Source organism: Lemur catta, chromosome 6 (assembly GCF_020740605.2).
Source record: "Lemur catta isolate mLemCat1 chromosome 6, mLemCat1.pri, whole genome shotgun sequence".
NCBI classification, from domain to species: Eukaryota; Metazoa; Chordata; class Mammalia; order Primates; family Lemuridae; genus Lemur; species Lemur catta.
Genome location: NC_059133.1, coordinates 65,019,357 through 65,032,246, shown reverse-complemented (window position 1 = coordinate 65,032,246; position 12,890 = coordinate 65,019,357). Strand labels below are relative to the sequence as shown.

General features: G+C 36.3%; 1 protein-coding gene across 2 annotated transcripts in view; it reads left to right on the top strand.

Moving 5' to 3' along the window:
• Positions 1 to 12,890, top strand: part of CNTN1 (contactin 1) — a 262,852-nt gene that overhangs the window by 171,173 nt on the left and 78,789 nt on the right. The window lies entirely within an intron of this gene.

The following is a 12,890-nucleotide window of genomic DNA, read 5'->3' as shown; positions in this document are numbered from 1 at the left end:
TTTTTACTGTGTAACTATCTATTTATGGGCAAAGTATATTTCCTTTCCCCTAAGTGAAAGGAGATAATGTTTAATGCTGCTTTTATTAATACTGATGAGGAAGTCAATTCTATGAAATAAAAATATTTCTGAATGAATTTATTACAGCTGAGAGGGGAATAGGTTAGAAATTCACAATATCATTCATAGAGAGTTTGGTCTATATAAATTCAGTCTTGGCAGCTAGCCATTAGGGCCTTTTGAACTGGCATATCTTGAGAAATGTTCTAACTTTCTTGGTGGGATAAAGATGGGGAAAAGAGCCTAATAGCATGTTTTTTTTTTGTAAATTTTTCATAAATTTTCCTTTAAAAGGGTTTTGAAAGTCTGGTCTCAAGGTAGTTCTGCAAACAGATTTCAAAGACTGCTACTCAGATTTCTGTTTTGTAGTGAGCTAAAGTTTTGTAAAGTGTCAGAACTGATAATCATTTACATGGAAGCCTCTATTTATAACAATATAGTCCAATTTTGTAGAACTTTTAATTTTCAAAAGTGCTTTTTATGTATTATCTAATTTGATGTTCATAATCATCCTGGGAAAATTGTAGAACAGATTTAACTACTAAATAAATAAGCACAATTTCACAGAGTAAAAAAAAAAACACATGGAAGTATCATCAACCCAATTTAATTGGTCCATTTTCTATTGCTTATAATAAAATATCTGAAACTGAGTAATTTATAAAGAAAAGGAATTTATTTCTTACAGTTATGGAGGCTGAAATGTTCAAGGTTGTGGGGCCATATCTGATGAGGGCCTTTTTGCTGACGGGGCCTCTGCAGGGTCCCGAGGCAGCACAGGGCATCGCGTGGTGAGGGGCTTGAATGTGCTCAGATGTTTGCTCAGGTCTCTCTTTCTCATCTTATAAAGTCAACAGTTCCATTAGTCCATTAATCCATTAATGAATTAATTTAATAGTGATTCTTGTACTTCAGGAGTTCTAAATGAAGGCAATTGCATAGCTGTTTTTATGTGCTTTTCTTTTAATTATCAACTATCTTCTATGACACACCTAAATCTTCTGTTATGAAACACACACACACACACACACACACTCACACACACACTCACACACACATTTATTGATGACACGCTCTGTGCAAAGTATTTAAGCCCCAGTAGAAATATGAAGATATGTATAAGGCGTGCTCTTTTTCTTAGGAGCTTACAATGTAGTTATGGGTAAAGAGAAACCATTAGAGCTGTCTTATGTACATTTTTTCATATAATTCCTACAAGTATGGATTATTATTCTCATTTTACCAGTGTGTAAATAATGCCCAAAGTCACCCAGCCATATGAAGTAGTTCCGACTGTACCCACAGTCTGTACGCTTCTCTCTCAATCTCACTGCCTTTTAATAATACAAAAATCTCAAATTCTATGAGCATATAAGGCCCAGATTTTCCAGGATAGTTTCATAATCAGATATTCTGTTCTATTTATTACCTTCGTAGGCCATCAAGACCTATCAGAAACACCAAATTTCAGCAAAGAAACTACTTCTCCAAAATACTTTTTTTCTCAACCTCTAAAATTACCTTCAAATATGTTTTAATCCAGGGTCCCTACATTTAGTTGGAGGTAGCCTTTCATTTAGAAAATAAGCAAGCACATAATAATAAGACTCTAGTAAGTGGGTCAAACAATTGCTCTGAGACTTCAGACAAGGCAGAGGACCGTAGAGGGGGAGGTTGTCCGAGGAGACCATTTCCTATAAAGATAAAGATTGATCTAGGTCTTGAATATAGTTGAGATTTTTGTTTTCTTATCTATAAACTGAGCTTAATATTAAATAATAGTAGCTACATCATTGGTTCATGTGAAAATTAATCGAGTTAATACTTAAGCTTTTAAACCAGAGCCTGACTTACAAGTTGAGAGATGGAGTGTGGACATCGTACATACTAAGCTAAAGACTTTTTAACTTATCTTTTTATTTCTATGATGGAGCATAATGTCTCACATAAAAAGTACTCAGGAGATATTTGTTGAATACATGATGAAATGATGGCGTATCATTGATAAATTTTGAGCCAGAGAGTACAACAAGAGAGTTATATTTTCTGAAGGTCAAATTGAATTTTATATTGTTTACTAAGCTTCAGAGATTTGGATACATGTTCTTTAAAATAATAAATGCACAGGCAAAATTTCCTCTTGGTGGCAGGAATCAAAAGGTAGATCCATGGGGGTTTTCTGTAAAGCTTGTAGCTAACTAGACTCTAAACTTCTGAAGTTTGAGATTTTCCCTCTACTTCTATTACCAGTGGGGGCTTGTATGAACCGTTTCACATAGTAGGTACTCAAGAACTATTTGTTTATTGATAAGACTTGGATTTGATATAAAAATACTTATGTTAAGGCAGAATAAATAAAGATATTATCATTAGCTATAGAATCCTTTTCCTTTAGACATCAGTCTTTGCATAATGCACATCTCTTTCTGTAATTTCATATAACCAGAGATATGTATTCACTCTTGCCCTATTGACAATTTAATTTATATTTGATACAAATTTGAATAAAAAGGAACAAAACTCTCTGTACAGCCCAAGATCATGTGTTCATGTAAATCTGAAACCTCGATGCTGTGAGGGCATCAGATGCAGGAGTCAGAAAGTTTCCCAAATATCTGTTCTGGTAATAAAACCTTTAAAAGGAACCAGAAGAACAGAGCCTTCATAAACCAAAGCACTTAGGACTAAATGCTATGATGACATTTTCTTACAGAACTATTCAGCAGCAACTAAATGTGGAAGAAACCAAAAGTTCAACACATGGCATTTAAGGTGCCATAATTTGATGACACTTCTCTTCCCATTTATCTTTCTCAGCTGTTTCCATTTTCTATGAGTGTTTGCCCTAGCCATACTAGACTATTCCACGTTCTCTGAATTTGACTTTTATTTTCCTTGTGTTTTCATTATTGCTACTTCTTCTTGCTCTTGTGGATCTGTTTGTCAAATATGGGACAATGATTTGCTTTTAGTAATGGCTTAATAAATTTATTCAACAGATATTAATTGAGTATCTTCAGTGTGTTAGGCATCATGTTAGGTAATGTAGGGTATAGAAAAAGAAATGAGACAATCTTTGCTGTTAAGGAGTTTATAATTTAGAAATTCCCTCCCTGAATATATATCTTTGATTTATCAATATTTATGTTGCTACTACAAAATGTCTGGACATGATAGAGACTTTGTAAATATATATAGAACAAATTAATGAATCCATCTACCTTTATATGAATATTTTATTATATAGTCTTTAAAGAAAATGAAACAAATTTCTTGGTCTTTGGAAGAACATACGATAAAAAGAGATGTCTGAATTGCACAAATGGTCATTGGGATCCTTTTACATGTGTTTCCAAATAAATACTTGTTGAATTGTTTTAATTGAATTGAAGTACATTTAAAATTAAATCCTCTGATGCAGCTTCTAGAAAGGCCTAAATTATTTGGGTATGAATCACTCATTAGCTTTCGTACTGATACAATGACCTATAGTCAGTGACTCTTCCCCTTTATCTAAAACATAGAATGTCAAGGGTTACATCATGCTGTCTCAGAAAGAATGTGCCTTCTATCTGGCACATCTTAACCTGAACAGCAGCTAATAGGAGTTACAAGATCTTCAGTCTCCTTCTCCCCTCATGAATAGTCTCTTGTCAGCTGAGACTAGGAAATTCTATGTACCTTTAGATTGGTGAAATAGAACAAATGCCTGCTCTTTTACATGGAGGACATACAGATAGTGTGCAGTGTAGAGCAACCTCTAACATCCTAATCCTTTGCAGCAGCATTAGGGAGAATGGCTTAGAGTGGAACCTTAGAAAGCAGAGTGACAGCAGCAACAAAGCCTTTTTATTAGATGTGGCCATCTTCACAGAGGAATAAAGCCATACAACAGGGATATTATAGCTCAGCAAGTCTTTAAAACTCCCAGCGTAGATTGAGTGAGCTCTGGGATCTGGCAGTTTCTTCACAGGTCTGTTCTTTTGTGGATATGTGCAAAAGGGAAAGAAGTTTGAACGTTACATCTTGCTGGCATGAGAATTTTTTTCTGCTGTCAAAAACTTATTAAATTCCACTTTGGCTTTTTAGATATGATTCACAGGGAAGGTATCACAGGGCACATTTCTTTGTGGTAGTCCAGCTATCTCAGATCACTTTGAATTGCAGGTGAGCAACAAAAGAAGTTAAAAGTACATTGTCAGGTCATTGTAGTCCAATAAGAGCCTCATTTAAAAGTCAGAAACCTTCTAGGTATTAGTCAAAGCAGTATATCAAAATGCCTTGTTCATTATGATATGACAAACTAAATCAGATGTAGAAATAGAGGATATTCATTTCTCACTTAGATCAAATGCCACACAAAGAATAGTACAGACAGAATTTTAAGAGGTAGGCTGTTAAATGCTGTATATCTTCTGATTTTTTATTTAATTTTTATTTTTTGAGACAGGGTCTCTCTCTGTCGCCCAGGCTGGAGTGCAGTAACACTATTGTAGCTACCGCATTGAACTCCTGAGCTCAGGCAATCCTCCCACCTCAGCCTCCTGAGTAGCTGGGACTATAGGTACATGCCACCACACATGGCTAATTCTTTTTTTTTTTTTTTTTTTTTTGAGACAGAGTGTTGGTTTGTTGCCCTGGCTAGAGTGAGTGCCGTAGCATCAGCCTAGCTCACAGCAACCTCAAACTCCTGGGCTTAAGCGATCCTACTGCCTCAGCCTCCAGAGTAGCTGGGACTACAGGCATGCGCCACCATGCTGGGCTAATTTTTTCTATATATATTTTAGTTGGCCAGATAATTTCTTTCTATTTTTAGTAGAGATGGGGTCTCACTCCGGCTGGTCTCGAACTCCTGACCTCGAGCGATCCACCCACCTCGGCCTCCCAGAGTGCTAGGATTACAGGTGTGAGCCACTGCGCCCGGCCCACATGGCTAAGTCTTAAACATTTTTTGTAGAGGCAGAGTCTTGTCACATTGCCCAGGCTGGTTTTGAACTCCTGGCCTCAAGTGATCCTTCTGCCTCTGCCTCCCAGACTGCTAGGATTACAAGTGTGAGCCACCGTACCAGGCCATCTTTTGATTTTTAGAGTGCATTGGCTGATGATGTGGCCTCAGAACATATTTGTATGCACAAATCTACCTGTACATTGTTCTATGCGAGTGGTGGAAATACTCCAACCCTCACTTAACATGCTTACAACAATAATTCTCGAACTTTAGTATGCTTACAAATTACCCGGGAAGCTTGATTAGCATGCAGATTTTGGGCTATTCCCCCTAAAACTCTATTCTTGAAAATTGCTCAGAAATCTATCTTATTAAGAAGAACACCCCAAGTGCTGTTAATGGAGTTTGCCCTTGGTACCACATTTTGGGAAACACTGACTTAGCATTATGAAAAATAAGTTAATCATTGAATATACAAAATGCCCTTGCTCATGATCTATACCAAGGACAGATTTTTAAGTACTGTTTTTAAAAAAATGAACAATAAAAAATAGGGGATTTAAATTTATCTGGAATAGAAGGGTTCGGACCCTGGCTCTGTTGCTAGCTGTGTGCCTTTGGGCAAGCAACAGGATCCTTGTAACTCAGGCCACCTCTAGAAATGGCTGCTGGAGGGGAAATTGGAAGCCTTTTTGAAGATATGGATATTAATTAAGTGCTGACAGCACAGCCTGCATTTTATGGAATAACTGCTCACATTTTTAGATAATTGGATTTATATTTAAATTAATTACTCATTTATGTTTAAATGATGTAATATGCAGAGGAACTTAAAAATAGTGGAACTCAATTTGCGATATTTATAGAACATATTTTTCACAGGTTAATTTAAGCCCATGGTGTCACACAGGACTATAACTGATACAGCCATGCTTATTCACTAGGATTTCAGGAAACCACCATTTTTAGGTGGTAGAATAAATAGAAAGTCCTACATAGAATTTGTCCCATATTTTAGGAGTGTGTGTTTGTGTGGTTAAGGTATCTGACAAAATTTGAGAAATGCAGAAAGGCCCTAATGATCTCAGACCATCTCCCCCATGGAACTGATGTGCTAAACCAACACAATTATTTTGCTTGGTATTATAAATTTTGAGATGCTAACGGAAAATGAAGGTAGTAATAATGAGCAAATTGAGCAATTTGATTTCTTGATTATTAGCAATTCTGAGAATTACTAATTCAATCAATGAACAAAGAGGGTACTGTTTTATCAAGATTTAAAACTCACATATATATTTATGGGATTCCATTCAAACTATTTCCCGTCAGTATACTAATGAAAATCAGTTTATTACTCAAGGGCAAAGCCATATTTTATTCTACTTTGAATCACCAGAATCTAGTGCTACATTTGGCAAAGAATTGCTACTCAAAATACCAAATGAATATTAAATGAAAGATAAAACATGGGAGGTAAGTTCTAGTAGGAATTGGGGTTGGATAATGGGGAGTGGAACTGATAACCCCTGTGTCGTCAATGATTCAGTTGAATGATCGAGTGGAAGGAAATGAATGGGGCCAGCCAATGAATGTGAGTCCCTAAGGTAACAAGATAACCTCAGATACAATACAGAAAGACAGCACAGAAGCAAGTTACATGAATATGGGCACAAAATTTTACAAATTACTAACCTATACATTATCTCATCTGATCCTGACCAAACGCATCTGAGATTTCTAGAGATGAGCTGAGTTTTATTACAGGGATCATGTGTATTACCCAGAGACACATAGCTAAGTAACTGAGCCAGGGTTTGAATCTCTCTATTCTAGACAGATTTATATCCCCTATTTTTATTGTTGAATTTTTAAAATGGTACTTAAAATCATTGCTCTAGATCATAAGAAGGGACATTTTTCTATTCAATGATTAACGTATTTTTCATAATGCTAAGTCAGTGTTTCCCAAAATGTGGTCCAAGGGGCCACCTCCATTAACAGCATTTGGGATGTAGTTATTATTAATATTTAATAATAAAATAGATTCCTGAGCACATCTCAAGGAATAATTATAATTTCAGGGGGAGTAGATCAAGTTTCTGCATTTTAATCAAGTTTCCTGTATAATTTGTAGGCATACTAAAGTTCAGGGATTAATATAGTAAACGTGTTAAGTGAAGGTTGGGATATTTCACACTGGTGGTATATTTATTGAAATGTGTTGGAATGTGTTGTATCAGTCCTCTTTTGACATACACTTCACACACAGTCAAGGGGCAGGCTGCTCAGGGGCAAAAGCTGTTGCCATCTTAAGACCCTTGCAGCTCTAACTGCTAGTTGAGCAACATATGATTCTATTCTGGCAAAAGCAGGATGCTGTTTGTAATCATTTTCAGAAAATGGAGTATTTTCCTTGGGCATACACTTGGCTCAGAACACTATGGTCTTCAGAAATTTTTACAAAATATATTTGACCATTTCAGTAAGCTCTTCAAACATTGTTAATGTCTTTGCATAAAAATGGCAAGCAGAAATAGGCACAATTTGCTTATAGAGTTTAAAGAAGTCAGTGTGAGGCTGGAGAAGAACATCAAAGCAGGCGTTATTCAGCTAGAGGGAGTTGTGTCATCTAGGTTCAAATAATATTTAGTAATCTGAAAATTAACTGGAGATGTATAATATTTATATCAGAGTGCTTAATGGACTTAGCATTTAAATGTACAGCATCCCCTCTCTAATGGAGTAGCATTTTTAAAATTCAAAATTAATTTCATTTCTGGAAAATTTTATTGATTCATTTCATCCATTCCACTTTTATGTATATATGTCATAGCGCTGTCACATCCACACACACATGTCCATACACATACATATCCATACACATACATATATAGTCCTTACAGTCATGCTCTGAAGTAGGACCTTGGATCTCCATTTTGCAGACTGAGAAACTGACTCATCAGGAAGATTAAGGGACTTGAGCAACAGAGGCAGAATTTCAGATTGAGTCTGAGACGAAAATGACCCCCAGTTTTGAATTATACAGTAGGAGTTATTGGTATTTTTTCACCTAGAATATCTGTGTTTAACTCTAATAAGCTTCCTCTAATCATTACCTGGAATTACAAATTTGTAGTGAATGTTCATCAGAACCAGAGCAAAGTGATGAGGGTGAGGAACATAGGTCAAATTGTAGGTTAAACATTCTTTTTTAAAAATCAACTTTCATGAGCTATGTTGAGGATAGAGGTACATGATTTTGGGGGCCTGATGTGCCAAACAATTTTTTTCCTTTTAAAATAGAAATGTGACCATTTGGTAATGTATATATGAATATTTCCTCAGTATTCCTGAGATCTTGTTCTTTATCAATATAAACAATTGTCTAACCATCAGTGCAATGAAAAATTAGTTTTATTGGTCCTGATGGAACACTGTTTCATTATGTAGCAGTACTAAATACTTTGTAAATAATTATTAGTGACTAAGTGCTTGCTAATTAATATATTGTTGAAGCTTTTTTGAATAATTTATTTGGGCTCTCTTGCACTAGAACAAAAGAGGACAAGAGCTAGATGGGGTCTGTCCAGCAGAAAAATGCATATCTATATAAGGGCCAAATTTTTCCACCCTAGTGTTGTCTAAAGCAGTGGTCCCCAACTTTTTTGGCACCAGTGACTGGTTTCATGGAAGACAGTTTTTCCATGGACCAGGGGTGGGAGGGTGGGGATAGTTTTGGGATGATTCCAGCACATTGCATTTATTGTGCAGTCAAACCTCACTGCTAACGATAATCTGTATTTGCAGCCGCTCCCCAGTGCTAGCATCACCGCATTAGCTCTACCTCAGATCATGAGGCATTAGACTCTCATAAGGAGTGCTCAGCCTAGATCCCTCACATGCACAGTTTACAGTAGGATTTGTGCTCCTATGAGAATCTAATGCTGCCCCTGATTTGATAGGAGGTGGAGCTTATGTGGTGATGTGAGAGAGAGGGAGTGGCTACAAACACAGATGAAGCTTTGCTCACTTGCCCACTAGTCACCTCTTGCTGTGGGGCCTGGTTCCTAATAGGCCATGAACCAGTACCAGTCAGCATCTTGGGGGTTGCGGATCACAGATCTAAAGGGAAGAGAGAGAGGGATGAAGAAAGACAAGCGTGGGAAGAAAGAAGTAGAAAGAAGAAAGTGAATTTGTCACATGACATTGCCTGAGTATATTGTGAAATATTGTTGTTTCAATATATGTGTAATAGATTTAGTAAAGAATACTACCGAAAAGAACTGCATTCTCTTAAAAATTAAAATAGTACCAACCCGTATCGGGGATCCACCAGCCACTGGTGCCCCACAGAGCCGTGAGGGGTTGTGGAAGGCAGCATCGGCAGCAATACCTGATAGGAGGCCTGACCTAGGAGGATGAGAAGCCACAGGGCTCTGTAGGCCAGCAAAGGCTGACCGGCCCAGGCAGCTGGCCCCACACAGCGTGGCCTCAGGGACAGGAATGCATCTCTGGTTCCTGCTTCTGGTCCCGCTGTTATTTCAGTTGTTCAGGAGAAACAAGTCTGCTCCTGTGACTGTCACATATTTGTCCGAGTTGTTGTGTTCTTCCTCTGCCACTTCATTGGATGCAATGCTTTTCAAGCCCTGGAGGTCAGGGAGCTAGCTGTGAATTACTGAGTGGGATGTCCTCCAGAGAAATACTAAGAGCGGTTTCTTCTGCATTAGTAGGAATAGGCTCCGCTTTCGGCCTTCTCTACTGTGCTGTTGAGGGCTGTGACGAGGGAGTCACAAATGATGGGATAACTGGTGACATGATAGAACAAATCACCAGCAGAAAACAAATGTGTGAACAAGATATGAAAGATGCTTTTATAACCCGAACGGCAAGGAACCCATTAAATGAAATAAATTACATGCTGCCAGGGGGATGACTCACTGTCCTATTGAAAGAGGCAACATTTTGAAGTGAAAGAAAAGATAGCATGGTATAACGCAGAGAGGCTCAAAATAATGAAAACACTTCATTCTGATTAGAGTGTGCATATTCAAACTGGAAAACAGAGACTTACACCAACACCCAATAAACTGCATACTTAAAATGCTTTAAAATGTCGACCCCTAGAATTTCCTCTTCTAAAGTATATTTATAACCCACAATAGTACCTATCAAAGATCAAAGCCACAGTAAGAGACATTTCTTATTATCACCATCCTATTCTTATTTTAGGAAATTAAAGTTCAATTTGTTTATGGAAAGTGTTTTTGAACATAGTTATGGATGTGGTCCATTCATTCCTTTATTTATTCAAGAAATATATAGTGAATGACTTCTGTGTGTCATTCATTAGAGCCATGATAATGAACAAGTGATGTGTCTCCTGCCCTGAAGATTTACTGAAATCACTTGCTGTGTATGGACATGAGTAATCTTCCATTAGACCTGTCCCACTGTTTTCTCCAGACTCTCTATAAAGTTAGTGGGTAAATAGACCAAGATGTCACTGACATACTCCAACACAATGAGAAAATCTAAAGCTAACTCTCACAGAAATTGTTCTTATCTGTTTCTTTTTCTCTGTGGTCAGTGCTGCTGCTGCTTCACACAATACCAAAATGTGCAGCAGCATCTCTTGCTCTTAAATTTGAATATCTGCAGGAATCACTTGGAGTTCTTGAATTATAATAGTTTATTATTTAAAAATTAGAATTACTTAAAATCCAACAATTACTGCCATCAAACTGCTCCTGCTTTATATTCTGAGGTGTTTGCACAAATGTGATCTAAGTTAATCTTGACAAAAATAGTTGTTTGATCGACACAACAATTTTGGTATAGTTTACCTGTTCGCTTTATCTATCTTTCTCCTCATTAAAGGAACTCATCCTAATTTGTGTGCATAACCAAACCATAAGAATTAGAAGGTAACAGGTCAAGAAAATGCTCAAATGTTCAGGCATAACCAATGTGAACACATTTCAATAATTTTCTTTTAGATGTAGATACTAATGATATAATACACAATCAAAATTAAAAAGCTAAAAATCCTTCCACAGATCATTTAATTGATTTCCCTGCCTCCTGAAAGAATTGTTCTTCATTCTTCACTTCCATTAAACTATTTATTTTTCTCTCTGCTCAGTCCTGCTTAGGAAAAGAAATAAAATAAAATTAAAATTTAAAATTCCAGACTTAATATAGTTTATGCGGCTATGTAGTTCTCACTTTCTCACATATCTCCAAGAGAAAGAAATTGTTTATAAATTAATTCTGGCATTTAAAAATGTCTGTTAGATTTTTTTTAAGGATATTCTAAATATTTCCTGATGATAATTTGGCCCTACTATGTTTTCTCTAAGAATTTAACTCAAATTAAAAAAAAATATATAGTGATTTGTTTACTACAGAGTATATATACTAAAAAACAAAAATGTTTTTCCTGGCCCACATATTACCACGGGCCAGGTAAAATTTTTGTCCAGCCTTTGCAAAGTGCTAGGATGCTTGCAAATTGGAGTGCTAAATGTAGTCTCAAAATCTATCATGATTAAAAAAAAATAGAATCCCATATTTTTCTTTAACATGTCAGCACGATGCAAGCAATCAGTAGGATTTTGTTTTTGCTGTCTTAAATAATGTTTGATTATATTTGTATTTGAACACTGCACCTTTAGGTGTTTTCCTTTCAAATTGCTTTCATACTCTATCTTAATTTTTGTTTTCATTCAACTCTATGTCATAAGGTGTTTTTTTAATAGTATTATATAGTCTTTGAAAACATGATTTAATATCTTTTCAAGATGAAACTCCTATTGTATCCCTTTTGAAGAGCTCTCTATTTAATGCCCTAGGGCATGTAGTTCTTAAGGTGTTCCAATAAAAAGTGATTGAGCCTGTAAATCACTGACCTAAATCTCTGAGTGCAAAACCTACACTGTAATGCCAGGCCCTCCACAGTCGGGCCCATTCCCAGTGTGCTGTATTTACAATGGTTTTAATTAAAATGATTAACACTTTTCCAAGTTCAATAGTATATAGATCCAAACATCTATGTCATTGCATTGACTTGTGCACATATCTGTGTTCCCACCGGTCTATGAGCTTCTTAAGAGCAAGCAAACTGTGTCTTTCTTGATTCCTTATATCTATATGCTTAGTCACAGAGGTGGATGTACCACAAGAATGATAAAGGTTAAGTTGTGGTGCCCTTCATCAACAGCAGCTATTATTTCAAGGCCCTGGGTGAAACCACAGCAAATATAATCACATGATCATACATTTTTGCAAAATTTGTAAAGCAAGATAATTTTAATTAGACTGCTGCATGGTTTTGTGGCTTAGTAATTGATAATTTTGTCTTCTTGTTCTTAAGGAAGGCTCTGCAAGTTTGAAAGATTTGGCCCCACAAAACCTAGATTGCCACCTGCTGACCCAAAAGGAGCAAATTTTTACTCTTTGTTGAATGATAAATGAAAGAAGTACAGGGGAGGAGGAGGAATGAATATGGTATTAATCAATATATTTTGACAATTAAAAATTAGCATTTTTGGCAAAAAACCAATTTCCACAAGCCACTGTTAGCAAGTATAATGCTAACATATCACCTTTATATAATGTCTGTGACTTTACAAAGCTCTTACACAAATACAACTTTAATTGAATCTTTCTACCAGACAATCAATTAAATTTAATCTTCAGTTAAAATTATTGATATTAAAATGTTCATGTCTGTACTGTTTGCAGAAAAGGATTATTAAAAGTCAGTGGTTAAAGTGGAAAAGAAATCTAAAGACACAGATTGAGTGTCTTGCTCATGATAATGTGTCAGTCCTGGGAGTGTCAGCTGAAGCCTTCTGATACTGAATCTACTCTTTTCATT